This window comes from Sorex araneus, chromosome 1, assembly GCF_027595985.1.
Source record: "Sorex araneus isolate mSorAra2 chromosome 1, mSorAra2.pri, whole genome shotgun sequence".
Lineage (NCBI taxonomy): Eukaryota > Metazoa > Chordata > Mammalia > Eulipotyphla > Soricidae > Sorex > Sorex araneus.
Window position 1 is genome coordinate 448,558,971 of NC_073302.1, and position 27,898 is coordinate 448,586,868.

Below are 27,898 nucleotides of genomic sequence, written 5' to 3' on the forward strand. Positions count from 1 at the left end.
TCTCCCTATTTTCATATGACATGATTCTATACTTAGAGAATCCTAAAACCTCCACTAAGAAACTCCTAGAAATAATAGACTTGTACAGCAAAGTTGCAGGCTATAAAATCAATACCCAAAAACCCATGGCCTTCTGATACACAAATAGCGAGACAGAGGAAAGTGACATTAAAAAAATCCCATTCATAATTGTCTCCCAGAAAACAAGTATCTCAGAATCAGCCCAACTAAGGAGGTGAAGGATCTATACAAGGAAAACTACAAAACGCTTCTCAACGAAATAAAAGAGGACACGAGGAAATGGAAACATATTCCCTGCTCATGGATAGTAAGACTTAGCATTGTCAAAATGGCAATACTCCTCAAAGTACTATATAGATTCAATGCGATCTCTATAAGGATACCCATGAAATTCTTCAAAAAATTGATTGAACACTCCTGAAATTCATATGGAACAATAAATGCCCATGAATAACTAAAACAATTCTTGGGTAAAAGACGATGGGAAGCATCACCCTCCCCAACCTCAAACTTTACTACAAAGCAGTAACAATTAAAACAGCATGGTACTGGAACAAAGGCAGAGTCGTGGATCAATGGAACAGGGTGGAATATCCCACATGCAACTCCAAATATATGATCATCGGATTTTTGATAAGGGAGCAAGAAATGTGAAGTGGAGCAAGGAAAGCCTCTTCAACAAATGGTGCTGGCATAACTGGACAACACATGCAAAAAATGGGCTTAGACATCGACCTAACACTATGCACAAAAGTCAGATCAAAATGGATTAAAGACCTCAGCATCAGACCACAATCCATAAGATACATGGAAGACAAGGTTGGCAAAAACCTTCGTGATATTGAAGCTAATGGTATCTTCAAAGATGACATGCAACTGGCCAACCAAGTGGATACAGAGATATACAAATAGGACTATATTGACCTAAGAAGCTTCTGCACCGCAAAAGATACAGTGACCAGAATACAAAGGCAATCTACAGAATGGGAAAGGATATTCACTCAATACCCATCAGATAAGGGGTTGATATCAAGGGTATACAAGGCACTGGTTGGCCTCTACAAGAAGAAAACATCCAACCCCATCAGAAAATGGGGCAAAGAAATTAACAGAAACTTTCTCAAGGAGGAAATATGAATGGCTAAGAGGCATATGAAAAAATGCTTTTCATCACTAATTATCTGGGAGATGCAGATCAAAAGAACTATGAGATATCACCTCACACCACAGAGACTGGCTCACATCCAGGTGAACAAAGACAACCGCTGTTGGCATGGATGTGGGAAGAAAAGAACCCTCCTACACTGTTTTTGGGAATGCAGACTGGTTAATCCCTTTTGAAAAGCAATATGGTCACTTCTCAAAAAATTAGAAATTGAGCTCCCATTTGACCCAGCAATATCACTTCTGGGAATATATCCTGGAGAGGCAAGAAAATATAGTCAAAATGACATCTGCACTTATATGTTCATAGCAGCACTGTTTACAATAGCCATAATTTGGAAAAAAACCCGAGTGCCCAAGAACAGATGATTGGTTGAAGAAACTTTGGTATATCTACACAATGGAATGCTATGCAGCTATCAGAAGGGATGAAGTAATGAACTTTTCATATAAGTGGGTCAACATGGAAAGTATCATGCTATGTGAAATGAGTCAAAAAGAAAGAGACACACTTAGAAGGATTGCGCTCATCTGCAGAATATAACACAACAGAATGGGAGACTAACACCCAAGAATAGTAGCAATAAGTACCAGGAGGCCTGCTCCACAGCTTGGAAGCTGACCTCACATGCTAGGGGAGAGGGAAGCTCAGATAATGAAGGGAACACCAACTAAAGTGTAGTGGAGGATCGACTCATGATTGGAGAGTCAGGTTGAAAGCAGACTATAGACTGAACACGATAGCCACCCAATATCTTCATTGCAAACCATAACACCAAAAGGAGAGAGATAACAATAAGGGATTCCCTGTCACAGGGGATTGGGGGGGGCAGTAAGGGGGGGGAGGAACACTGGGGCCATTGGTGGAAGAGAGTGGGCACTGGTGAAGGGATGGTTATTTGAGTATTGTATAACTGCAACACAGGAATGAAACTCTGTAACTGTACCCTCATGGTGACTTATTAATAAAATAATAAAAAATAAATGAAATGAATCAATTCTTTGATGCCTAAAACCTCTTAAGGCATAACCAAGATAATTTGGAATACCTGATCTGACTTATCACTATTGAGGGAATTGAAATTGTAATAAGAATTCTTTACCAAAACAAAAACTCAAGAGCAGACAATCACACTACTGAATTCTTCAAAACTTTTGAAGAAGACCTATTGTCAATTCTATACAGGCTCTTCCAGACAATAAGCAAACATTCCCACGCAGCCTCTAAGAATCAAATATCACAATTACACCAAAAAGCAGACAGAGACACTACCAAAAAAGAGAATTACAGACCAATACCCATGGTGAACACAGATGCAACGATACTCAACAAAATACTATCACTGAATCCATTCTGGGGTGTGGGGATGGTTTCACATACACAAGTCAATCAGTGTGATACATAATATCGATACAAGGAAAATAAAATATCTTATGGTCAAATCAGTTTTCCAGAGAAAACATTTGACAAGATTTATCACTTATTTATGATGGAAAAAAAACTCAATAAAATAGGAGATGAAGAAATATTCCTCGAAAATAGTAAATTTTTTAGCACAATAATTATACATAATGCAAACATTATACTCAGTGGTAAAAACCTAAAAGTCTTCCCTCTAAGATCAGGCTAAAAACAAGCTTTTCCACTTTTATCACTTCTATTCAAGATAGTATTGAAAATATTTGACTCTGCAATCAGGAAATAAAAGTATATTAAGGGCATCCATATAGGAAAAGAATTCAAGCTCTCACTAGCTGTGGATGACATGATACTGTACTTAGAAAACCATAAAGTCTACAAAATCAGCTCCTAGAGATAATAGATTTATTTAATAAATGTTAGTACACTATATCAACAAGTAAAATTTTGAGTTTTATGATTTTTCCATATGCAAATAATAAAATCAAAGAGTGAATTTTTAAAATCCACAATGTGCCTCACACAGTCAAGACCTAGAAATCAGCTTAACAAAAGAAGTGAAAGATGTATAGAAAGAAAGCTACAAAATACTAGAAAAAGAAAATATAACATGAGAAAATGGAAATGCATACCCTGCTTTTCAATTGGGAGGTTTGACATTATCAAAATGGCAATACAGCTCAAAACACTATACAGATTCAAAGTAGTTCCTATAAGGACTCCTATGACATTTTTCAAAGAAATAGATGAAATAATCATGAAATTCATATTAAACAATAAACTCTCCTACAAATATCTAAAGTAATCATTAGGGAAAATAAAACGGAATGGGAGGTATCATTTTACCAAACTTCAAACTGCACCACAAAGTAGAAGCAATTTAAACAGTATGGTACTGGGAAAAGGACAGGCTCTTCAATTAATGGAATAGAATTGAAAATCCAGTGACAGGTCCTTGGGTATATGGTCAGTTAATCTTTAACAAAGGAGTCAAGAATATGAAATAGAGAAAGGAAAGCTTCATCAAGTGGTGCTTTGAAAACTGGTGGTTGCCAAGTGAGAAAAAAGGAAGGAAGGAAGGAAGGAAGGAAGGAAGGAAGGAAGGAAGGAAGGAAGGAAGGAAGGAAGGAAGGAAGGAAGGAAGGAAGGAAGGAAGGAAGGAAGGAAGGAAGAAAGGAAGGAAAACCACATAGACCTCTTTCTAATGCCATGCACAAAGATTAAATCATAATGAATTAAAGACCACGATAAGAGAATTTAATTCATGAACTACATGGAATAAAACAAACACAAAACCCTTCATGACATTGAAACTAGAGGCATTGTTAAGGATGCAAGACCTTTGGCCTAGCAGGTGAAAGTAAAGATAAAGAAATAGAATTGCATAAATTAAGGAGCTTCTGCACAAAAAAAGGAAATTAGGATCAGAATACAAAGAAATCCCACAAACTAGGAGAAATATGCCCATCACTCATCTGATTAAGGATTAATATCAAAGGCCTATAAAACACTGGTTGAAATTTACAAGAAAAAACACCCACAACTATCAAAAATAAGAGAAGTGAAGAAAAGAAATTCCTCAAAGTAGAAATACAAATAACCAAACGGCATGTGAAAAAATGCTCTGTATATCTGATCATTGGAAATGAAAATAAAAATAATGATATTTTACCTCACACCAGAGTTACTGGCACATATCAAACAGAAAATCATCAGCATTGTTGGCATGTGTTCAGAGCAAAGGCAACCCTCACTCACTGCTGCTGGGAATGTTGGTTCATCCAACAATTTTTGGAAAAACTCTAGTTATTCTGAATAAAGAAGCTATAGTACATAAACACAAAAAAATACTACTCAGTTGATGGAAAAGATAAAGCCGTGCAATTTGCTGCTATATGGATGAATCTGGAGTGTGTCATGCTGAGTGAAGTTACTTAGAGAGAGAGAGAGAGGTACATACACAGAATAAACTCTTCTATGTGGGCTATCAAGAAAAATAACTGGAGGATAATAAATTATCAAAACAGTAGACATGAAGAGAGTGAGAGCAGGCTTTCAGAAGGAGGCTTGTCTCAGAGTCATAGAGTTGTGGCCGGGAATGGGGAATAGGGTGGTAGTCAGTGAAGGGAACGCTGCTACAGTGCTACAGTGATGAAGAGAAGTTGCCACTGGGGAAGAGAAAGGTGTGCTGAATGAGAAAAAGTGATAGGCATGATCCCCTATCAGCAATGGCATTGTAAACCACAGTGCTTAAAAAGCAAGATAGAAATGAAGAAGGAAAAAAGTAGATGATGTTGAGAGGGAAACTAGGGACATTGATGGAGTGAAAGGGACACTGGTGAAGGGATTGGTGTTCAAACTTTGTATGTATAAAATTCAATCATAAACAAATTTTTAACATTAAAATTCATAGTGATTCAGTGAACAAGTAATAAAATAAATCACACTGAAAACTGTTACATTCATATGTGATAGATTCATAGTTATATAGAAGAGAAAGAAAGAAAATTGATGCTTCCATTCAAAATAGTGTTCAAAAGCATTAAGTACCTAAGAATCAACTTAATAGAACAGGAACAGGTTAAGACCTTTCTCCCGATAACTATGTGTCATTTAAGAAAGAAATTGAAAAGGACACGAGAACAAGGAAAAATATTCTATGCTCACATAGACTGGAAGAATCAATGTTGTCAAAATGACCATCATAACTAAAAAACTAAATTGATTCAAAACAAGCCCCATCAAAAACCTCATGGCACTATAGAAAAACTTTGAACATGTACTGATAAAATTTGTTTGGAGCCAAAAATACACCCTAAATACGCAAAGCCATTTTAAGAAATAAGGCAGTAGCAGGTATTACATTTCCAGACTGAAACAACAATATAAAGACTATAAACTGATGGTAATCTGAAGAGCATGGTACTAAGGACAGACTGTCAGGCCAAAGAGACCAATGAGTTGTAAATGAGTAATTTGTGATAGAGACCCTGAGATATATAGACACCTAGTTACTGACAAAGGATCCTGGTATAAATATAGCCTCTTCAACAAATGGTTCTGAAAAAAGGATGAAAATAGGTTTTAAAAAAGTGGATGCATATTTTATACGAAACACAAAATTTATCCCAAATGGATCAAAATCCTTGATATTAGACTATACTCCTTAAGATACAATGATAAAAATGTAAACAACATGCTAACCCATGGATTGCAAAGGTGTTATCAGTAATAAGAATCTATTGGAAATGAAAGCAGAAGAATAAATAAACCAATGAGACTACATCAAATAAAGAGGTTGATGAATGGCAGAAAACACAGGCTGTAGCACAGTCCTTCCATTGTTCAACAATTTGCCTGAGCGGGCACCAGTAACATCTCCATTGTGAGACTTGCTATTACTGTTTTTGGCATATCAAATACGCCACAGGGAGCTTGCCAGGCTCTGCCATGTAGGCATGATACTCTCGGCAGCTTGCCGGGCTCTCTGAGAGGGGCGGAGGAATCAAACCCAAGTTGGCTGTGTGCAAGACAAACACCCTATTCGCTGTGCAATATACCCTATTTATTGAGAGAATACATTACACACAATTATTCATGTAAATGATTAATATCGTAGATACACAAAACACTAACAAGTTCATCATTGCTAAATTCAATAACCACATTTAAAATGGGGAGAAGAAAGGAACAGATACTTCTCAAAAGACAATTAGTGCATATATTAAAATCTTAATTGTCACTTATTATCAGAGAAATTCCTATTAAGATGACAGTATAAAATCCCTCACCCAAGTAAGATTGACGTATATCAAAAAGTATGGGAACAGCCTGTGCTGGTGAGGGTATGGTGAGAAAGGAAGTCAGGTACACTTGGTGGGAATGTTGTCTAGTTCAAACCTAAGGAATATATAATGGAGATTGCTCAGAATAAAAAATTATGACCCAGTCATCCTAAAACTTGATATTACTGTATCACTTCTATCACTTGTCATCCCATTGTTCACCGATTTGCCTGAGCAGGCACCCGTAACATCTCCATTTGTCCCTGTTTAGTGTAGCCCAATGCCATCTTTTCATTCCAGGAACATGAAGAGCATCAAACTGTTCGAAGAAGTCTGACCATCTCATAGGTGGGCCACCAGGTATTCTTTTAAAGTTCCGTGGAATACAGTTGATAAGAGCTCTAGTCCACATTTATGTCCAAATTGCATTATGTGTCTGGCCCACTTGAATTTCAACACCTTGGCAAATAAAGTAGCCTCCCTGATCTTCAATCTTTGATGGAGGTGAGAACTCCGGATTCCTTCTCTCACTTGAGTGAAGTGTGATACTGCAAGCATAGTTCTTCAGATTCCTCTTTGGGGGATGCGAATAGCATTCTCATCCTGTTTTTGTATGGCCCAGGTCTCTGAGGCATATGTTAGTGCAGAAGAACATTCGAGTGAAAAAAATGTGCCCAGAGCAAGAGGTTTTTCGCCCACTTAACAACTTCTTCAATGATCTTGAATGCATTCCATACCACTCTCTTCCTCCTGCGCAGTTCTGGTGCCAAGTTGTTTGTCATGTTGAGTTCTTGACCTAGGTACACATAACTGTTAGATTCGATGCTTGTTCCATTGGGAGTAGATGGAACATCAGGAACTATTCCGTTTCTCATGAATATTCTCTTTGTGAGATTCAGCTTCAGACCAACCTTTCCACACTCACGGTCGAAGTCGGTGAGCGTTTGTGCCACTTGGCTGATGTTTGGTGTTATTAGAACAATGTTATCAGCGAAGCAGAGGTGCTGTAGTTGCTGATCATATATCTTCACTCCCATATCTTTCCATTCCAGTCATCGCATGACTTTCTTGAGGGTGGAACTGAAGAGTTTTGATGAAATAGCAACACCCTGCCAAACCCCTCTCTTTATATCAATGATCACTTCTTTGTAGAATGGAGAGATCCTGATGGTGATTCCGTAATAAAGCTCACAGAGGGTCCTGATGTACTCAGTTTGAACGCCCTGTTTGGCTAGGGCTTCAATGACTGCTTCAGTCTCAACAGAATCAAAGCCTTCTTTAATAATTTTTTTCTTTTTGGGTGACACCTGGCGATGCACAGAGGTTACTCCTGGCTCTGCACTCAGGAATCACACCTGGTGGTGCTCAGGGGACCATATGGATGTTGGGGATATAACCTGTGTTTGCTGTGTGCAAGGCAAATGCCCTACCCGCTGTGCTATTGCTACAGCCCCTCAAATGCCTTCTTTAAATAGATGAACATTACACAGAGCAGATTCTTGAACTCTCGCAAAACCTCAATGAGCTTAGTCACTGTGTGTATATAGTCGATCATGCTGAATTATTTTTGAAACCCAGCTTGCTCAAATGGTTGTACTTTGTCTAGTGTTCTGCCTATTCTATTAAAGATGACTGGAGTGAACAACTTGTAAGCAATAGACAATAGGTAGATCAGGTGATAGTTGCCAATGTCGTGCATGTCTCCATTCTTGTACAACAGAACGATCCTGCTGTTTTCTATTGGGGAGGAATCTTTCATTCAAACAGGTGGCACGTGAAGAGCCGAGCCACCGTATTGACGAGTAGTGGTGTCAGATTCTTCAGGTGTTCAAGGACTTTGGCCTTGTCTGGGCCAGGTGCTGTATGCTTCTTTACCGACAAAATGGCGTTTTGGATTTTGGAAGGGAGAACATTGGCAAAGAGATATACATCCTGCGGAATTTGGTGTGTGGGCAGGTAGATGTGGCTATCGAAGAGATCCGAGTAGAAGCCATGAATAACCTCCATTGCCCTTCTGTAAGATGTGATAAATCCATCAGGATGTCCGAGAGCAGTCATCTTGGTCTTATAGTTGGTGAAGAACAGGTGGGCATTATGAATACTTTTCCTGGCTTCTACTGCAACTGCCAACACTGCTGCTCTTCTCTCTCTGAAGTCTTCCTTTGTCACTTCACTGTACAGCTTTGTGCTTGGACATTGGCTCTTGATTGCTTGAGACTCGTGTCAAACCACATTGTGAGTGAGTTCAAGAGTTTCTAAAGACAGGCGTCTGTCTCTTTCCCTCTCTCGGAATTCCTTACACAGTTATCGAGGTGCTGAACCTGTAGATGGTATTCCTCGTTGATGTTGTTAATGATGGTATCTTCCCATACAGCTGCAATAGTGGCAAAGAGATTCCAGTTTGTGGTCGTTCGGGGAGTTCTTTTCTTAAACTTTGCAGTCCTTTCTCCCCGCTCTGTGAAATAGAATTTTGCACGAAGAAGACAGTGGTCCAATCCCGTTTGGAATTTTGCAACAACAGGGACATTTTTCAGGCAAAACTGTTCATTGAATATGATGATGTCAATTTTATTGTGAAACTGTCCACCAGCAGACTCTCATATCCAACGTTTAGATTCAGCCTTCTGGAACTATGAGTTACCTAGGATGGACTTGGTCGATATGGCGAACTCAGTCTTTCACCCTGTTTGCTTCATTCTAGGCCATGGGTCCCAATGCAGAGTTCTCTGGGCGACCTTCTCAGTCCTATCTTGGCATTAAAATAACTGACAATGATCTTTCAGAAGGTGTGGTTTTATTTATATAACTTCTCCAGCTCCATATAGAACTTCTCAACTTCTTCATCATAGTTGGATATTGGTATGTAGACAATGAAGATAGAAACTGCCAGCAATGAGCTACATCCATTCTAACGTAATTGTCTGATTCGGGTTGTTTGGCATTTGAATGAAACAATGCTCATGGCTAAGTTCATGTTGACTAGGACATCAACACCACTGATGTTTCTTTTGTCGCATGTTCTCAGGAACAGTTCTTCTCCAGTATCTAAAATGGCATTATGTGACCAATACCTTCTTGTCTCAGTCAGACGAATGATGTCGTACTTGATCTTCTGCACTTGTTCCATCAGGTCCTTGATGGATGCTTCCGATGCCAGTGTACACGTGATTTGAAAGTACAGACAGTCATTTTATTCCTTCTTTATTTTGGCAGTCTAGTTCAGCCATGATATTTTATCAGTGTACTGGCAGAGGAACCCAGGTGTGTGTAACCCCATCAATGGCCAACATCCAGATAGAAACTTAAAAGCAAGCTCTCAGAAGAGAGTGATGCAGAGTCTCTTGCCCGCATGCCTGGCTGTCTTCCCTGGGGCCCCACGGAGAGGATGGGCTCCAACTTCCCTCCACACCCCGAGCAGAACTCCCGGCAGCCGAAGACCACCGGAACTTAGCTGCAGCCATGCTGGAGGCCCCTCTCCATACGTTCAAACAGGCCTCATGCATGAAGGTACCGGCAGAGGAACCCAGGTGTGTATAATCCTATCAATGGCCAACATCCAGAGAGAGACTTAAAAGCAAGCTCCCAGAAGCAATATCTTATAACCTACTTCTCCCTCTGGGAGAAACTGGCAGTCTTCTGAGAGTTTCCTTCCCACATGGGACAGCCTTGCAAGCTTCCCATGGTATATTCATATGATAAATCCAGTAACAAGCTGGATCTCATTCCCCTGACCCTGAAAGAGCCCCCAGTGCGACATCGTTGAGAGGGCCTAGTCGATATAGCCTTCTAAGATCTCAGGGAAAGGACGAAATAAGAGGTTACTGAGCCCGCCCGAGAAATCGGTGATTAATGGGATTTTTGTGATTTTCGTGAATTATGGAAAATGGGTAGAAAGTGTCTTGGGATGTATCACACGTTGACTGCGCAGTTTGGAAATTGGCCTTGAGCGTGGTGGCTGTTGGGTGGTGGAGGTCGGTCAATGAGATTATCTGGTGCTATTATCTGGGAGTAGCTTAAGTATGGCATCCCTGGGTGGCCAGAGATTGGGGGAAGCAGGTAGAGGATCTCTGCTCCCAGGTCCCATTGAGCCCAGAGTCCAAGGTTGCAAAATTCCGCATTACCTGAGTTCCATGGGACTTCACTCATGCGTGAGGCTTGACCCAAGTGTCTGGAAAGCAGCTTTGAGCATGGAACTTTGCGACTTTGGGCTCTGGGTGAAACGGGACCTGTGAGCAGAGACACTCTACCATTTTTCCCCAATATCTGGCCACTCAGGGGTCACATCCATAAGCCAATCCCTGTCAGTACCAGATAATCTCCTCATCAGCTGACCTCTACCACCCAACCAATCAAAAAACATTCAAACAAAACAAAGTAGAAACAGAGATAACTAGTACATACTAGGAAGAATTTGATAGAGCAATGAGACTTGACACTCCTAACATATATGCACAAAATGAAGAGACAAAAAAGTTCATAACACGACTGCCAATGAACTTAAAAGGCTACATTGATGGCAACACAAAGATTGCTATTTTAATGCCATACTTTCATCTTTGGTAAGGATCAGACAGAAAATTATTAAGGAAACAAGAGCTCTGATTATAGAATGGAAAGAACGGGGACTGATTAAACTATATTGGGCCTTACACATTCAAAATGCTGAATATACTGTCTTCTTTAATGCCCATGAGACATACCTCAGTATTGCATATACTGGCTCACAATGTAAACATTTAAACGGTTTTGAAAATAGATATTATGTTAAGTATTTTCTCAGAACATAATGCCAGGAATATAAAATTAATCATCAAAATGATATAGTGTAACTCCAAAACTTGGAAACTGAATAATGCACAAAATAACTAATTGATAAAAGAGGGAATTTAATAAGTAAAATTTTTCCTAAAAAAGAAGCAGGTTAAATACAAAAATATGAGTATTTATAAACAAAGCAAAAGTAGTACTAGGGGAAAACTCATGGCAATAGAGGCACACAAGTCAGTGGGGAAAAAATTCAAATCAACCACTTAATAGTACATCTAGGGAACTTAAAAAAGAACAACAAGATAATTTCAAAGTCAGTAGAAGAAAGGAAGTTAAGAAATAATTGCTCTAGAAATCATAACATTGCAAAAGGTAAATGAAACCAGGAGCCTGTGCTATGGAAGAATAAAGAAGATCGACAAGCCCTTATCTAAACTCATTTACAAAAAGAGAAAATAAGAAAGAGAAAGGCCCAAATATGTCAAATTAGGCCTGGAAGGAAAGAAATCACAACACCTCAGGAATGAAAACAAAGTTGGGATGAATAACTCTATGTCTCCAAGCTGGAAAAACTAGATGAAGTTACTGAATTATTAGAAGCATGCAACGTTCTAAGATTAAATCAGGATGAACCAGAGGTCCTGACAGAACAATCTCAAGAAAGGAAATTAAAATAGTAATTAAGGATCAGAGTAACAGTACTTCAGGTAGGGCGTTTGCTTGCACTCAGCTAAAGAGGATTTGATCCTTGGCATCTCATATGATTCCCCTAGTTTGCCAGGAGTGAATATTGGGCACAGAGCAAGGAATAATCCAGGAGAATCACTAGAAGTGAGCCCCAAACATGCTAAAAAATTTAATAAAACAGCAATTTTAAATCTCCACATGAACAATACTCAGGTCTAGAAGGATTCAGTAGTGGGTTCTACAAAAGCTTAAAAGACGAGGCACCACATAGACTCCACAAGCTCTTCCAAAACGTCAAAGAAACAGAACTTACGCTAAAAGATTCAAAAAAGCCAATGTTACCTTGATACCAAGTGCAGGAAAAGATGTTACTAAAAACAATGATAAGACTTATACCCCTGATAAAAAATGATGAAAAATCAACAAAAATTTAGCAAGTCAAACTCACAAATATATTAAATGTATTATACACATAATGATCCAGGATACATTCTGGGGTACATGGATTGTTCAATATGCAAATAAATCAATGTAGTACATCATATCAATAAAAGGGAGGATAAGAGCATATGAGCATAGGAGTTAATACGAAGAAATCTTTTGACATTACTCAGCACCCATTTATGAGTTTTAAAAAAGAACTCAATTAATTAAATTGCTGTAGATAAAAGATCAATTATTCCTACGGATAGTAATAGCCATTTACAACAAATTCATAGCCAACATAATGCTCAATACCATAAAAATTAAAGCGGTGCCCCTATCACCTCTGGATAGATCGATAAGAACAAACTCAGCAAGGAAACAATGGCTCTGAAGGAAGAAATGGAGGAGACAGGGCTAATAGATCTATACAGGGCTATACACCCCAAAAAGAAAGAATACACATACTTTTCCAGCACACACGGAACATTTCCCAAAATAGACCACGTTCTGGGTCACAAATTATACCTTAATAGAATTGGGAAGATAGAAATTGTATCAACTATCTTTTCAGACCACGATGCGCTGAAGATGGAAGGTAATCACAAACAGACGCGGAGAACCAAACCAAAATCCTGGAAATTAAACAACTCAGTGTTGAACAATCGATCAGGTCATGATGGAAATCAAGGAGAAAATGAAAAAATACATTGAAACAAATGAGAATGAAGACACAAGCTACCAGAACCTATGGGATGCAGTTAAAGCTGTGTTAAGGGGAAAATTTATAGCTCTGCAAGCATTACTCAGGAAGGAAGAAAGGGCCAATATAGATAGCTTGACTTCACAGCTCAAGACCTTAGAAGAGGAAAAGCCAAAGGATCCCAAACCAGATCAAAGGAAAGAAAAAATAAAATTTAGAGCAGAAATTAATTATATGGAAACCCAAAAAACAAGTCGAAAAATCAATGAAACAAAGAGCTGATTCTTCGAGAAAATAAATAAGATTGATAAACCGCTAGCAAGACTCACAAAGAAAGATAAAGAACCCTAAAACACCGAATCAAAACTGAAAAGGGGGACATCACAACAGAAACCAAGGAGATTCAAAAGATCATCAGAGACTACTTTGAAAGTTTGTATGCCATGAAACAAGAGAACCTAAAATAAATGGACGAATTCCTTGATTCCTAAAATCTCCCAAGACTGAACCAAGAAGACTTGGAATACCTAAATAGGCCCATAAATATCAAGGAAATTGAAACTGTAATAAAAATTCTCCCCAAAAAACAAAAGCCCAGGTCCAGATGGATTCAATGGAGAATTCTTCCAAACATTTAAAGAAGATTTGTTCCCAGTTCTCTTCAAGCTTTTCCGGGAAATTGAAAAGACAGGAACCCTCCCGAAAAGTTTCTATGAGGCACATATCTCCCTAATACCAAAAGCAAACAAAGACACCACTAACAAAGAAAACTATAGACCAATATCTCTGATGAACACTGATGCATAAATCCTCAACAAAATACTAGCAAATAGGATCCAACAACTCATCAAAAAGATCATAGACCATGACCAAGTGGGATTCATCCCGGGGATGCAAGGATGGTTAACATTCGGAAATCAATCAACGTAATCCATAATAGCAACAAAAGTAAAGATAAAAACATATGATCATATCAATAGATGCAGAGAAAGCATTTCACAAGATCCAGCACCCATTTATGATGAAAACTCTTGCTAAAATGAGTATAGGAGGGACTTTCCTCAAGATAGCCAAAGCTTTCTACCACAAACCTATGGCAAGCATTATCATAAATGGGGAAAATCTAAGGGCCTTTCCTCTATGATTAGGGGCAACAGAAGGATACCCACTCTCACCAATTCTCTTCAGTATAGTACTGGAAGTACTAGCAATAGCCATTAGGCAAGAAAAATATATTAAGGGCATTCAGACAGGAAAGGAAGAAATCAAACTCTCACTATTCTCAGATGATATGATACTATATCTAGAGAAGCGTAAAAACTCTACTAAGAAACTCTTAGAAACAATTAACCTGTATAGTAAGGTCTCAGCCTATAAAATCAATACCCAAAAAACCATGGCCTCCCTATATGCAAACAATGAAACAAAGGAAAGAGACATGAATAAACCAATCCCGTTCTCAATCGTGCCCCAGAAAATCAAATACCTCGGGATCAGCTTAACTAAAAAAGTAAAGGACTTCTACAAAGAAAACTATAAAATGCTACTCCATGAAATAAAAGAGGACATGAGGAAATGGAAACATATCCCCTGCTCATGGATAGGGAGAATCAACATTGTCAAAATGGCAATACTCCCCAAAGTATTATACAGATTCAACGCGATTCTATGAGGATACCAATGACATACTTCAAAGAAATGGATCAAGCAATCTTGAAATTCATATGGAATAATAAATGCCCACGGATTGCTAAAACAATTCTGGGGGGAAAGATGATCGGAGGTATCACCCTCCTCAACCTTAAACTTTAATACAAAGTGGTAACAATTAAAACAGCATGGTATTGGAAAAAAGGCAGAGCCACAGAGCAATGGAACAGAGTGGAATATCCCAACACACAAACCCAAATGTATGATCATCTAATCTTTGATAAGAGGGCAAGAAATGTGAAGAGAAGCAAGGAAAGCCTCTTCAACAAATGGTGCTAGCATAACTGGAAAATCACATGCATGGACACCATGCACAAAATCAGATCAAAATGGATTAAAGACCTCAACATCAGACCACAGTCCATGAGGTACATCGAAGACAAGGTCGGCAAAACCCTTCACGAATTTGAAGCTAAAGGTATCTTTAAGATGACACGGAACTAAGCAATCAAGTAAAAACGGAGATAAACAAATGGAACTACATTAAACTAAGAAGATTCTGCACTGCGAAAGACACAGGGATCAGAATACAAAGGCAATCTACAGAGTGGGAAAGGATATTCACCCTATACCCATCCAATAAATGATTGATATCAAGGATATACAAAGCACTAGTTGAACTCTACAAGAAAAAAACATACAACCCCAATCAGAATATGGGCCCAAGAAATGAACAGAAACTTTTCCAAGGAAGAGATACAAATGGTTAAAAGGTAAATGAAAAAATGCTCTGCATCACTAATCATCAGGGAGATGCATATCAAAACAACCATGAGATACCACCTCACACCACAGAGAATGGCACACATCCAAAAGAACAAAAGCAACCGCCGTTGGAGAGGATGTGGAGAGAAAGGGACCCTTCTACACTGCTGGTGGGAATGCAGACTGGTCCAGCCCCTTTGGAAAACAATATGGACACTACTCAAAAAATCAGAAATTGAGCTCCCATTTGACCCATCAATAGCACTTTTGGAAATATATCCTGGAGAAACAAAAAAGTATAGTCGAAATGACATCTGCACTTATATGTTCATCGCGGCACTGTTTACAGTAGCCAGAATCTGGAAAAAACCCGAGTTAAAAAAAACAAAGTTAAAATAACTTTGGTATTTCTATACAATGGGATAGTATGCAGCTGTTAGAAAAGATGGAGTCATGAACTTTGCATATAAGTGGATCAACATGGAAAGTATCATGCTAAGTGAAATGAGCCAGAAAGAGAGGGACAGACATAGAAAGATTGCACTCATCTGTGGAATATAAAATGGCAGCGTAGGAGACCCAAGAATAATAGTATATAATACCATGGTTTTGAAGCTAGCCTCACACACTGGGGGAAAGTCATCCCAGATAGAGAAGGGAGCACCAAGTAAAATGTGATTGGAAATCCCAAACGGGGAGGGAGATGCACGCTGAAAGTAGACTAGAGACTGAACATGATGGCCACTCAATACCCCTATTGCAAACCACAGCTCCCAAAAGGAGAGAGAGAGAACAAATTTGAATGTTCTGCCACAGAGGTGGAGCGGGGTGGGAGGATGCAATAGTGGGGTGTGAGGGATACTGGGTTTATATGTGGTGGAGAATGGACACTGGTGGAGGGATGGGCTCTCAAACATTGCATGAGGGAAAAACAAGCACCAAGATGTGTGAATCTGTAACTGTATCCTCACTGTGACTCACTAACTAAAAATAAATAATTTATAAAAAATTAAAGCGGTGTCTCTTAGATCAGGCAGAAGGCATATATAGCCACTTTTACCATCACTATTTATAGCTTTGGAAGTCTAAAATAAAAGTGTAAAATAAAGAAAATGGTGTCAAATTGGAAAGGTAGTCAAACTATTACTATTGAGATAAAATGATTATATATATATATACACAATATCCTAAAAAAAATCTACTCAAATACACCTTAACAAGTACAATGTACTACACTGATTCATTTGCTTATGGAAAGCAGCAGGTTATAAAAACTATCCCCTACAAATTGAAGTACCAATGAGACATTATCTCATGCATAGAGACTAGATCACATCAAAAGAACAAGAACAGTCCAGTGCTGGTGTGGATGTGGGGAGAAAGGGACTCTCAGTTGTTGGCGGGATGCTGTTGTGCAGCCTTTTTGTAAAATAACATTTGCATTCCTCAAAACATTGGACTTTTGTTCACTCGTGTCATCGTGAATAGAATAGGCAGAACACTGGACAAAGGACAACCATGCGAGCATGCCGGGTTCCGAAGAGGATTCAGCATGATGGACCATATCCACACAGTGTGACCAAATTCATTGAAGTTTCGCGAGAGTTCAAGATGCCGCTCTGTCTAACATTCAACGACTTAAAGAAGACCTTCAATTCTGTTGAGACTGAGGCAGTCATTGAAGCCTTGGCCAAACAGGGCGTTCAAACTCAGTATATCAAAATCCTCTGCGAGCTGTATTGTGGACTCACCACCAGGATCTCACCATTCTACAAGGAAGTGATCATTAATTTAAAGAGAGGGGTGCAGCAGGGTGATACCATTTCACTGAAACTCTTCAGTGACGCCCTTGAGAACATCATGCGATGACTGGAATGGGAAGGAATGAGAGTGAAGATAGATGGTCGGCAATTACACCACCTCTGCTTCACAGATGACATCGTTCTCATAACACCAAACATTAGCCAAGTGGCACAAATGCTGACCGACTTTGACCACAAGTGTGGAAAGGTCGGATTGCAGCTGAATCTCAACAAGACCATGTTCATGAAAAACGAACTGGTCCCTGAAGCTCCATTTGCTCTCAATGGAACGAACATCTCCAAATGCAGAAGCTGTGTGTACCTGGGTCAAGAAATCAACATGAGGAATGACTTGGTGCCAGAACTGCGCAGGAGGAAGAGAGCGCCGTGGAATGCATTCAAGACCGTCGAAGAGATGGTTAAGAGAACGAAAAACCTCCGACTCAGGGCACATCTTTTCTATTCCACCGTTCTTCCTGCACTAACATATGGCTCAGAGACCTGGGCCCTACGCAAACAGGATGAGAATGCTATTAGGATATCCCAAAAAGGAATCGAAAGAGCTACGCTGGGAATGTCATGTCTCACTCATGTGAGAGAAGGAATCTGGAGTTCTGACCTCCATCGATGGTCAAAAATCAGGGATGCTGTCTCATTTGTCAAGGCATCAAAAATCAGATGGGCCGGTCATGTAATGCAATTCAGAGACAACCATTGGACTAGAGCTGTTACAGACTGGATTCCAAGGGACGTCAGAATACCTCGTGGCTGCCCACCAACTAGATGGTCAGATTTCTTAGTCACATCTCTGAAAGAACGATTTGAGGCTCTTCCTGTTCCTGGAGCGAGCAGGTATCATTGGACTACACTAGCTCGTGACAGGGACAAATGGAGATGTTACTGGCGCCCGCTCGAGCAAATCAAATATCAACGGGACTACAAGTGATACAAGTGATACATTGGACTTTAAAAAGTATTTTGTCTTTTGTAACTTGTATCACTTTATTCAGGGTTTTGATGAAGAAATCTGACCATCTCGTGGGGGGCAGCCACGCGTTCTTTTTACACCCTGCGGAATCCATTCAATAACAGCTCTAGTCCAGTGGTCGTCTCTAAATCATTTTACATGTAAGATCCATTTAATTTTCACGCCTTGGCAAACGAGACAATGTCCCTGATTCTTGATCATCAACAGAGGGTGGAACTCTGGATTCCTTCTCACTTGAGTGAAATGTGATATTCCAAGCACTGCTCTTTTGATTCCTCTTTAGGAGACCCGAATAGCATTCTCATCCTGTTTTCATACGGCTCAGGTCTCTGAGAAGTATGTTAGTGAAGGAAGAACAGTGGAGTTGAATAGATGTGCCTGGAGCCAGAGCTTCTTTGTACTCTTAACAACTTCTTCAATGCTCTTTTTTTCTTTTTGGGTGACAACCGGCGATGCACAGGGGTTACTCCTGGCTCTGCACTCAGGAAACACCCCTAGCGGTGCTCAGGGGACCATATGGGATGCTGAAAATCGAACCCGGATCAGCCACGTGCAAGGCAAACGCCCTACCCGCTGTTCTGCTTCTCCCTTCCTCCTGCACAGTTCTGGCACCAAGCCATTTCTCATGTTGAGTTCTCGACCCAGGTACACATACCTGCTGCATTTGGAGATGTTCGTTCCATTGAGAGCGAATGGAACGTCAGAGACTAGTTTGTTTTTCATGAGTATTGTCTTCATGAGATTCAGCTGCAGTCCAACCTTTCCACACTCAAGGTCGAAGTCGGTCAGCATTTGTGCCACTTGGCTAATATTTGGTGTTATGAGAACGATGTCATCAGCGAAGTGGAAGTTATACTACTATAACTACTATACTACTATAACTACTACTATAACTACTATACTACTATACTGTTGCCAACCATCTATCTTCACTCCCATTTCTTCCCATTTCAGTCATCGCATGATGTTCTCAAGGGTGGCACTGAAGAGTTTTGCTGAAATGATATCACCATGTCAAACCCCTCTGTTTACATCAATGATCACTTCCTTGTAAAACGGTGAGATCCTGGTGGTGAATCTGTAATACAGCTTGGGGAGAATCTTGGTATACTGAGTTTGTATGCCATGTATGGCTAGGACTTTGATTACCACTTCAGTCTCAACAGAATCAAAGGCATTCCTTAAATCAATTAATGTTAGGAAGATCATCAGCATATTAAACTCTCGCGAGACTTCAATGAGCTTGGTCACTGTGTGGACATGGTCGATCATGCTGAATCTGTTTTGGAACCGACTTTCTCGCATGGCCATACTTCATCTAGTTTTCAACCTATTCTATTTGGGATGACTTGAGTCAACAACTTGTAGATTAACGGACAACAGGCAGATTAGGCAATAGTTGCCGATAACATGAATGTCTCCCTTCTTGTACAACAGAACGATCCTGCTGTTTTTCCACTGGGATGGAACCTTGCATTCATACAGGTAACATGTGAAGAGCCGAGCCAGTGTTTTGATGAGTACTGGAGACAGATTCTTCAGGTGTTCGTGTCTGACCTTGTCTGGACCCGGTTCTGTACACTTCTTTATGACAAAATTGCTTGTCAGATTTCAGAAGGAAGAACATTGGGGATGACATATCCATCCTGGGGAATTTGGTATGTGGACAGGTGGATGTGACTATCAAAGAGATCCAAGTAGAAGTCATGAATAATCCATAAAGATGCCCTTCTGGAAGATATGACAGATCCATCAGGACATCGGAAGGCAGTTATCTTGGTCTTGTAGTTTGCAAAGGACAAGCGAGTGTTTTGAATACTTTTCCCAGCTTCTGCCACATCTACCAACACTGATGCTCTCCTCTCTTTGAGGTCTCCCTTTATGGCCTCTCTCTGCACAGCTGTGCAAGCTTGGATGTTAGCTTGTGATTGCCTGAAGCTCATCCCTAAGCCACTTTGGCAAATGAGCTTGAGAGTTTCAGAAGTAAGGCATCTGTTTGTGGCTTTACCACTCTCCGCTTTCCTTGCACAGTCATGGAGGATCTGAACCAGTTGATCATATTCCTCGTCGGTGTTGTCAATTATGACATCTTTCCACATTGCCTTAATAGTGTCAAAGAGCTCTCAGGTGGTGGTCATTCTGGGAGTTCTCTTCTTAAACTTAAATCTTGCAGTCCTATTTCCCTGTTTCGAGAAGTAGAATTTTGCATGAAGGAGACGGTGGCCCTATTCCATTTGGAATTTTGGACAACAGCTACATTTGTCAGGCAAAACCATTGATTAAATATGATATGGTCAATTTCATTGTGTAACTGTCCACTGGGAGACTCCCATGTCCAACGTTTAGGTTTGGCCTTCTGGAATTGTGAGTTACCATGAATGGTCTTGGTCGACATGATGAACTCAGTCTCTCAACCTGTTCATTCCATTCTAGGCCATGGGTCCCAATGTGGAGTTTTTCAGGAGACCTTCTCAATCCTATCTTGGCATTAATATCACCAGTAATGATCTTGTAGAAAGTGTGGTCTTCTTCATAAAACTTCTCCAGCTCCATGTAGAAATTCTCGGTTTCCTCTTCATCATAGTTGGATATTGGTGCTGCGTAGATGACAAAGATAGAAACTTCCAGCAGTGAGACACTTTCATTCAAACATAATCAACCGATTTGGATTGTTAGGTATTAAGACAAATCAATACTCCTGGCCAAGTTCATCTAGACAAGGACACCGACATCACCAATGTCTCTATTGTCACATGTTCTGAGGAACAATTCTTCTCCATGTCGAAAATGGTGTGATGTCTGTTTACAATGGCCACAATCTGGAAAAAACCTGAGTGCCCAAGAACAGATGACTGGTTAAAAAACTTTGTTACATCTATACAATGGAATACTATGCAGCTGTTAGAAAAAATGAAGTCATGAACTGTAAAAGAAAAAAAAAAAGAACGGGGACGAGGGAGGAGTGCCTCACCACACCGAGCCAGGCACAGGGCGAAGGAAGGAACGGAGGCAAGATGGTTGGTCTCAATCGCAGTTCATTCCATTCCCATCTCCATTCTCCTCTGATTCTCCTCCTGCTTCTTCTCCCCCGTGCTACTTCATTCTCTCTCTCTGCTCCTCTAGAACTCGCCCCAGCCCCCTCACACATCTACCTTAAATCCCTCGCATCCGGCTCTGGATGCAGCGGGCCAGGGCTTAAGCAAAGGTGTGGTTACAATCAATAGTGGGTAAAATTCTATCCCTTAGGGGATGCTTTCACTAGGACAGAATCTCTCTCAGCAGGACATCTGCCCAAGAGCGGAATCCCATGGGTGTGTTTCTCCTCTCTTTGTCCGACTAACATATAAGTATTCATATTATAAATTATTTTGTATGGCAGAGTAGGAGACCCAAGAATAGTAGTATATAATACCAGGAGGTTGTATCCATGTCTTGGAAGCTAGCCTTACACGCTGGGGGAAAATCATCCCAGATAGAGAATGGAGCACCAAGTAATATGTGATTGGAAACTCCGAGCAGGGAGGGAGATGCACTCTGAAAGTAGACTAGAGATTGTACATGATGGCCACTCAATACCCCTATTGCAAACCACGACACCCAAAAGGAGAGAGAGAACAAATGGGAATGCTCTGCCACAGAGGTGGAGTGGGGTGGGGGGGTTGGGATAGGGGGGTGGGAGGGATACTAGGTTCATAGGTGGTAGAGAATGGACACTGGTGGAGGGATGGGCTCTTGAACATTGCATGGGGGTAAAACAAGCACGAAAATTTGTGAATCTGTAATTGTACCCTCACTGTGACTCACTAATTAAAAAATCAATAAATTATTAAAAAAAGAAAATTGTGCGATGTGATCGATGCTTTCTCATCTCACTCAGACCAATGATGCCATACTTGATCTTCTGCGCTGCACCATCAGGTCCTCGATGAATGTTTCTGATGCTAGCATACATGTGTTGAAAGTACAGACAGTCATTTTAGTCCTTATTTTTGGCAACCTAGTTTTTCCCTGAGATTTTATCAGCCTCTCCTTACTCAACCTTCTTAAGACAGTCGTACTGGGGGCACTCTCAGGGTCAGAGCAATAAGGCTAATTGTTTCTACTGTTTTTGCCATATTGAATATGCTACGGGTAGTTTGCCAGGCTCTGCCATGCGGGTGGGATACTTTTGGTAGCTTACTGGGCTCTCTGAGAGTGATGGAATCTTTTAGGGTGGCATTTTTAATTGGTCTTACAGGTGTTCCCATGGTTAACACCATATTTGAACCCCATCAGAAATGGTGTGGTATTTATGGAAAATGGGTATTAAGTGTTTTATGATCTGGAAAGTGGAGTGTGATGGCTGCTCAGTAGTGGAAGTATGGGAGGTCATCCGATGAGATATTTATTTTGCACTGATAGGGTATGTCATCTGGGTGTGATTGCTGGGTCACCAGGAATTGGTGGCAGCAGAAAGAGGATCTCTTTTTCCGTGTCCCATTGAGCCTGGAGTCCAAAGTCATGCTTTACCTGGTTCTGTGTGGCTTCAAGCATGTGTGAGGCTTGGCCCGAGCATCCGGAAAGCGGCCTGGAGTGCGGTGGTAGCTGGGGGACCATATAGGATGCTGAGTGTAAAGGTCATTCCCTGTTTCTGGCCCACGTTTCGATCCTCAGTGTGTACACACACACACACACACACACACACACACACACACACTGTACTTATCCTTACAGTTCTGAGTTCTGTAATAAAATAAGGATGCTCTTTTATGTTTTCTTTTTGGGTCACATCTGACACCCGGGGATGCTTAGGGATTACTCTTGGCTCATGCACTCAGGAATTACTCCTGGCAGTGCTTGGGGGACTGTAAAAAACTAAGACACACCGAGGGGCGTGTGCACTCGCAGGCTCTCTGGGCGGCTCAGTCTCACCGCCCACGTCCGGTGCTCTGGAACCACTGTGTGTGGCAGTCGGTCAAGGGCAGGCGACGGAAGGAAGAAGGCCAAACTGGTTGCTCGATCAGTTTATTTCATTCTCTCTATCTGCTTCTCTCCTGGCTCTCAATCTCTCTCAGGATCTCTGGATCTGGCCCCCCAACCCACTCTTACAGCCTAGTTAAATCCCCCCAGAATGAGGGGATTGGGGCATACACATAGGTGTGGTCATCATCAATAGGGTAAGGTTCCTTTCCCTCAGGGGATGCTTCTCTTAGGACTGATTCTCTTTCAGCAGGAGGATCCACCCAAGGGCGGAGTCCCATGAGTGTGTTTCTCCTCTCCTCATCCAGCAAACATATAAGCATTCATAATATTAATCATTTTGTATGGACACAATAAGAAATGCATTAAAGCTTATAGAATTGCTTTCCTGGGGCCATCTCGATCTCAGATTACAGTGCTCAGGCCAGATCAGTCTTTCCTATCCCTAGCAGGGTCCTAGTCTCATCATTACTTTTGGATCATGACAGCATCTGTCTATGATCAACCTCTTAACTTATAGTTAAGAATTAGTCACTTTATTTATTTTTTTTGTATTTGAGAACATTTATTCTGATCCAATGCTTGACTTAAAAATACATGAAATGTTCCAGTTTTTATAACATAGCTGAAGTTGTTTACATTTTATTCTTTTATTACCATTCAAGGTAACTATAAACTAATACCTCTACCGACATAAACAAAGGTATTTTATTTATTTTTTATTAATTTATTCTTTTATTGAATCACCATGTGGAAAGTTACAAAGCTTTCAGGTTTATGTCTCAGTTATACAATGCTCGAACACCCGTCCCTTCACCAGTGCACATATTCCACCACCAAGAATCACAGTATACCTCCCCCCACCTCCCACTTCCCCAGCCGACCACCCTGCATGTGTAACTGGTAAATTTCACTTTACTTTCACTTTACTTTGGTTACATTCAATATTTCAACAAAATACTCACTATTATTGATTTGGAGTTTCTCCCCCCTAAAGTCGACCTGCTGAAAAAAAAAGCATTTGATAATTTGTTTTCCATTGCTGAGAATGAAGAGATATGAGGTTGAGAGGCCACACTAGCAGCCGCATGGTTTTGGATTTCTGCATTTTAGTATTTTAGTAACTAAGTCCAGAGAAATATCTGCCAGAAATTGCAACATTGTAAGCTTGTACCTCTCAGCTACTTTATATTCCACATATGAGTGCAAGGAATTAGGCACTTTAACAAGGCCCATCTCGATGCCAGGGTGGCACATAACTCACCGCTTACCCTGGATCCATCCCGTCCCTCGTCGGGACCCTGCTTTTGGGGTGCTAGTAACTGAGGGCAACTGAGGCTTAAGTGGTGAAAGCAGATGCCCGGGAGGGAATAATATTCGAGGCCAATTAATTCCCAAGTTATAAAAACATAATATTGTCTTCTTGTGTCCATACAAAAAGGACATTGCTTTAAAGCAAATTAATCAAAAGGCACAAGAAGAGGAGAAAGGTAATATTAACTTATATAATATAAATTCAGTATCCTAGGAAGGTCTGACCTTACAAATTAGCAGAGTCAGTTTAATGGAAAGCCGCGATTAACTGTTTTGGGGAAGAGAGCATAGAGAAGTGATTATAGCTAAACAAAGGGATGGGAGAGATTCGGGAACACCTTGATGGGTGAGACTGGGGTAAGCCTAAACTCTGGGTAAAACCAGGACAAGCTCCTCGTGGCAAGGGGGGAGAGGACAAAGTAATGTCATCCTAAAGGGGACCATATGGGATGCTTGGAATCGAACACAGATAGGCTGAGTGCAAGGAAAATGCCATACCCACTGTGCTATTGCTCCAGCCCCCCATATAAAATAATTAAAAGAAGAATTCGGGCTTCAGGGACAGCACAGCACGTAAGTTGCTTGTCTTGCACATGCCTGACCCAGGTTCTATCCTAAGCATCCCCAATGGTCCCCCAAGCATCACCAGGAGTAAGCCCTAAATACAAAGTAATGCTGCTGGGCGTATACCCTCCCCCCAACAAAAACAAAGAAACAAAAAACCAGCAGAACAACAACAACAACAACAAAAGAATAAAGGTGGCCAAAAGATACCTCAAGATCTGGAGTGCAAAAGAGCCTGGAATTTGAGTCTAGCATTGTTGCATGTAGCCCATTTTTTTTTTAAAAAAGAACTGCCATTTTGAGCTAGGGAATGTGGTTTAGTTCAGAAGGAAGGAGGACAGGAAGGGAATAAAGTGAGTAGACTAATTTACATCGAGTTTTACTTGCTCCACATGTCTATTAACAGTTATGCAATAGACCCACCATCTTCAGAGGCTGGAGTGACAGTACAGCGGGTTGGACACTTGCTTTCCAGGCAGGAAACCTAGGTTCAATCCACAAGACCCCATATGGTCCCCCAACCATATCCAGGAAAGCCCTGAGCACAGCTCCTTGTGGCCAATAAAGAGAAAGAAAAACAAAAAACACCTTCCTTATATTTTGTCCCTCTAGTCCTAGCCCCCTTGTACTCTGTTTTAAATAAAGTCACACATTCAGCTTTGGTGATTATTAAAATCATTAATGCACACACCTTTAAAGTAATTCTACTTCTAAGAATTGGCCCAATGCATGTAAACTACCAAAACTGTCACTAACAGTGATTGTGTAGATGTACAATATTTTATTTAACCAGACATCTGTTCTCAGGCAATTGGATTTTTTCCGGATTCTGGCTATTGTGAGCACTGCTGCAATGAACATACAAGTGCAGATGACATTTCTTCTGTGTGTTTTTGCACCCCTAGGTTATATTCCCAGAAGTTGTATTGCTTGGACAGATGAAGCTCAATTTCTAGTTTTTTGAAGAGTCCATATATGCAAATATTGTTTTATGCATTTCCACCAACAATGAATGAGAATCCCTTTCTTCCCTCATCTATACCAGCGCTGGTTATTCTTTCTTTTTGACATGTACCAGATGTGTGGTGTAAAATGATATCTCATTTTTGTTTGATTTGATCCCTCTGGCAGAGAGTCTCTTGCCCACATGCCTGGCTGTCTTACCCGGGGCCCCTTGGAGGGGATGGGCTCCAGCTTCCCTCCCCACCCTGAGAAGAGCTCCCAGCAGCTGAAGACCACCGGAACCTAGCTATAGCCATGCTGGAGGCTCCTCTCTAAACTTTCGGACAGGCCTCATGCATTAAAGTACCGGCAGAGGAACCCAGGTGTGTGTAATCCCATTAACGCCCAACATCCAGAGAGAGACTTAAAAGCAAGCTCTCAGAAGCCTACTTCTCCCTCTGGGAGAAACTGGCAATCTTCTGGGAGTTTCCTGCCCACATGGGACAGCCTTGCAAGCTTCCCATGGTGTATTCATAAGCAAAATCCAGTAATAGGAGCACTCCGGGCTTCCCTCCCCTCCGGACTGCCGGCCGAGTGGCCGGCACGCCACCCCCAGCACGTTGACCGCTGTCCGGTTGTGGGAAAGGGCGTGGCCTAACCACCAGGGGGCGTGGCCTAAGGAAAGTGGGCATGGCCTCATTGCCGGCCGGCTAAAGCTCACGCGGTGGCAAGTAGTTTCCTCAACATCCTATCCAAGACTAACATCCTAGCTATTCCCAAGCAGTAGGACAATAAAACACAAGACTTCGCATAAGAACTGAAGGAAACATCTCAGTAGGAGACCAGGTTCTACAAACGGCAAGTAAAAAGCCAACCACTATTAACTGAGCCTATCCACAATCCTTTTTCGCAACAAAAGGAAACAGGGACACTCATCATCAAGGTCCCTCTTTCATATCACCACAAACAACATGAAGAAACAGCGAAAATCCCCATTGCAACCAGAGGACGATCAAAGGAGTCCGGAAACCTCAATGGGCGCTTCCTACAAACTTGACCTCTCTGAGAAAGAATTCAGACTTGAAATCCTCAACATGTTCAATGAACTCAATGCAAAGATGGACAACTTCAAGGAAGACCTGGCGGAAACAATACAACAGACAGCCGACAAAATACGGGAAGAAATGAGAGCAGAAATAAAAAACCTTCAGAAAGAAATGAAGAATTCCATACATGAAATCAAAAACTCTCTGGCTTCCCTCAACAATAGGATGACTGCAGCCGAAGACAGAATCAGTATGCTTGAAGATGAGCTGCAAGAGGCCTACAGGCAACATCAAACCATGGCAAGAGACCTCAAAATAGCTCTAGCCAGAATCAGAGTCCTAGGGGATGAATTCAAGAGGAACAACATTAGAATCATTGGACTACCAGAACCACAGGGAACCAACCCCAACGAAAAAGACACAGTCAAACAAATCATTGCAGAAAACTTCCCACAGCTGGACAATGCGGGCATCCAGATTCAAGGCGCCCGAAGAGTGTCAGCTAAAAGAGATCCTAACAGAAAAAACCCAAGACATATCATAGTTACAATGATGGACATCTTCCAGAGAGACACAATACTCCAAGCAGCAAGGTCCAAGAAGGAAATCACATACAAAGGAGCACCCCTTAGGCTCACAGCAGATCTATCAGAGGAAACCCTCCAAGCTCGAAGGCAATGGTGGGATATAGTGAAAAAACTCAATGAAATCAATGCTTCACCAAGAATACTTTATCCGGCTAAACTCTCATTCAAACTAGAAGGAATCATACACTACTTTGGGGATAAACAACAGCTCAGGAACTTCATAGACTCAAAACCAAACCTAAAAGAAGCACTAAAGGGGCTATTGTAAGACAAGAACAACCCCTACAAGCACAACAAACCCTTGCACAAAG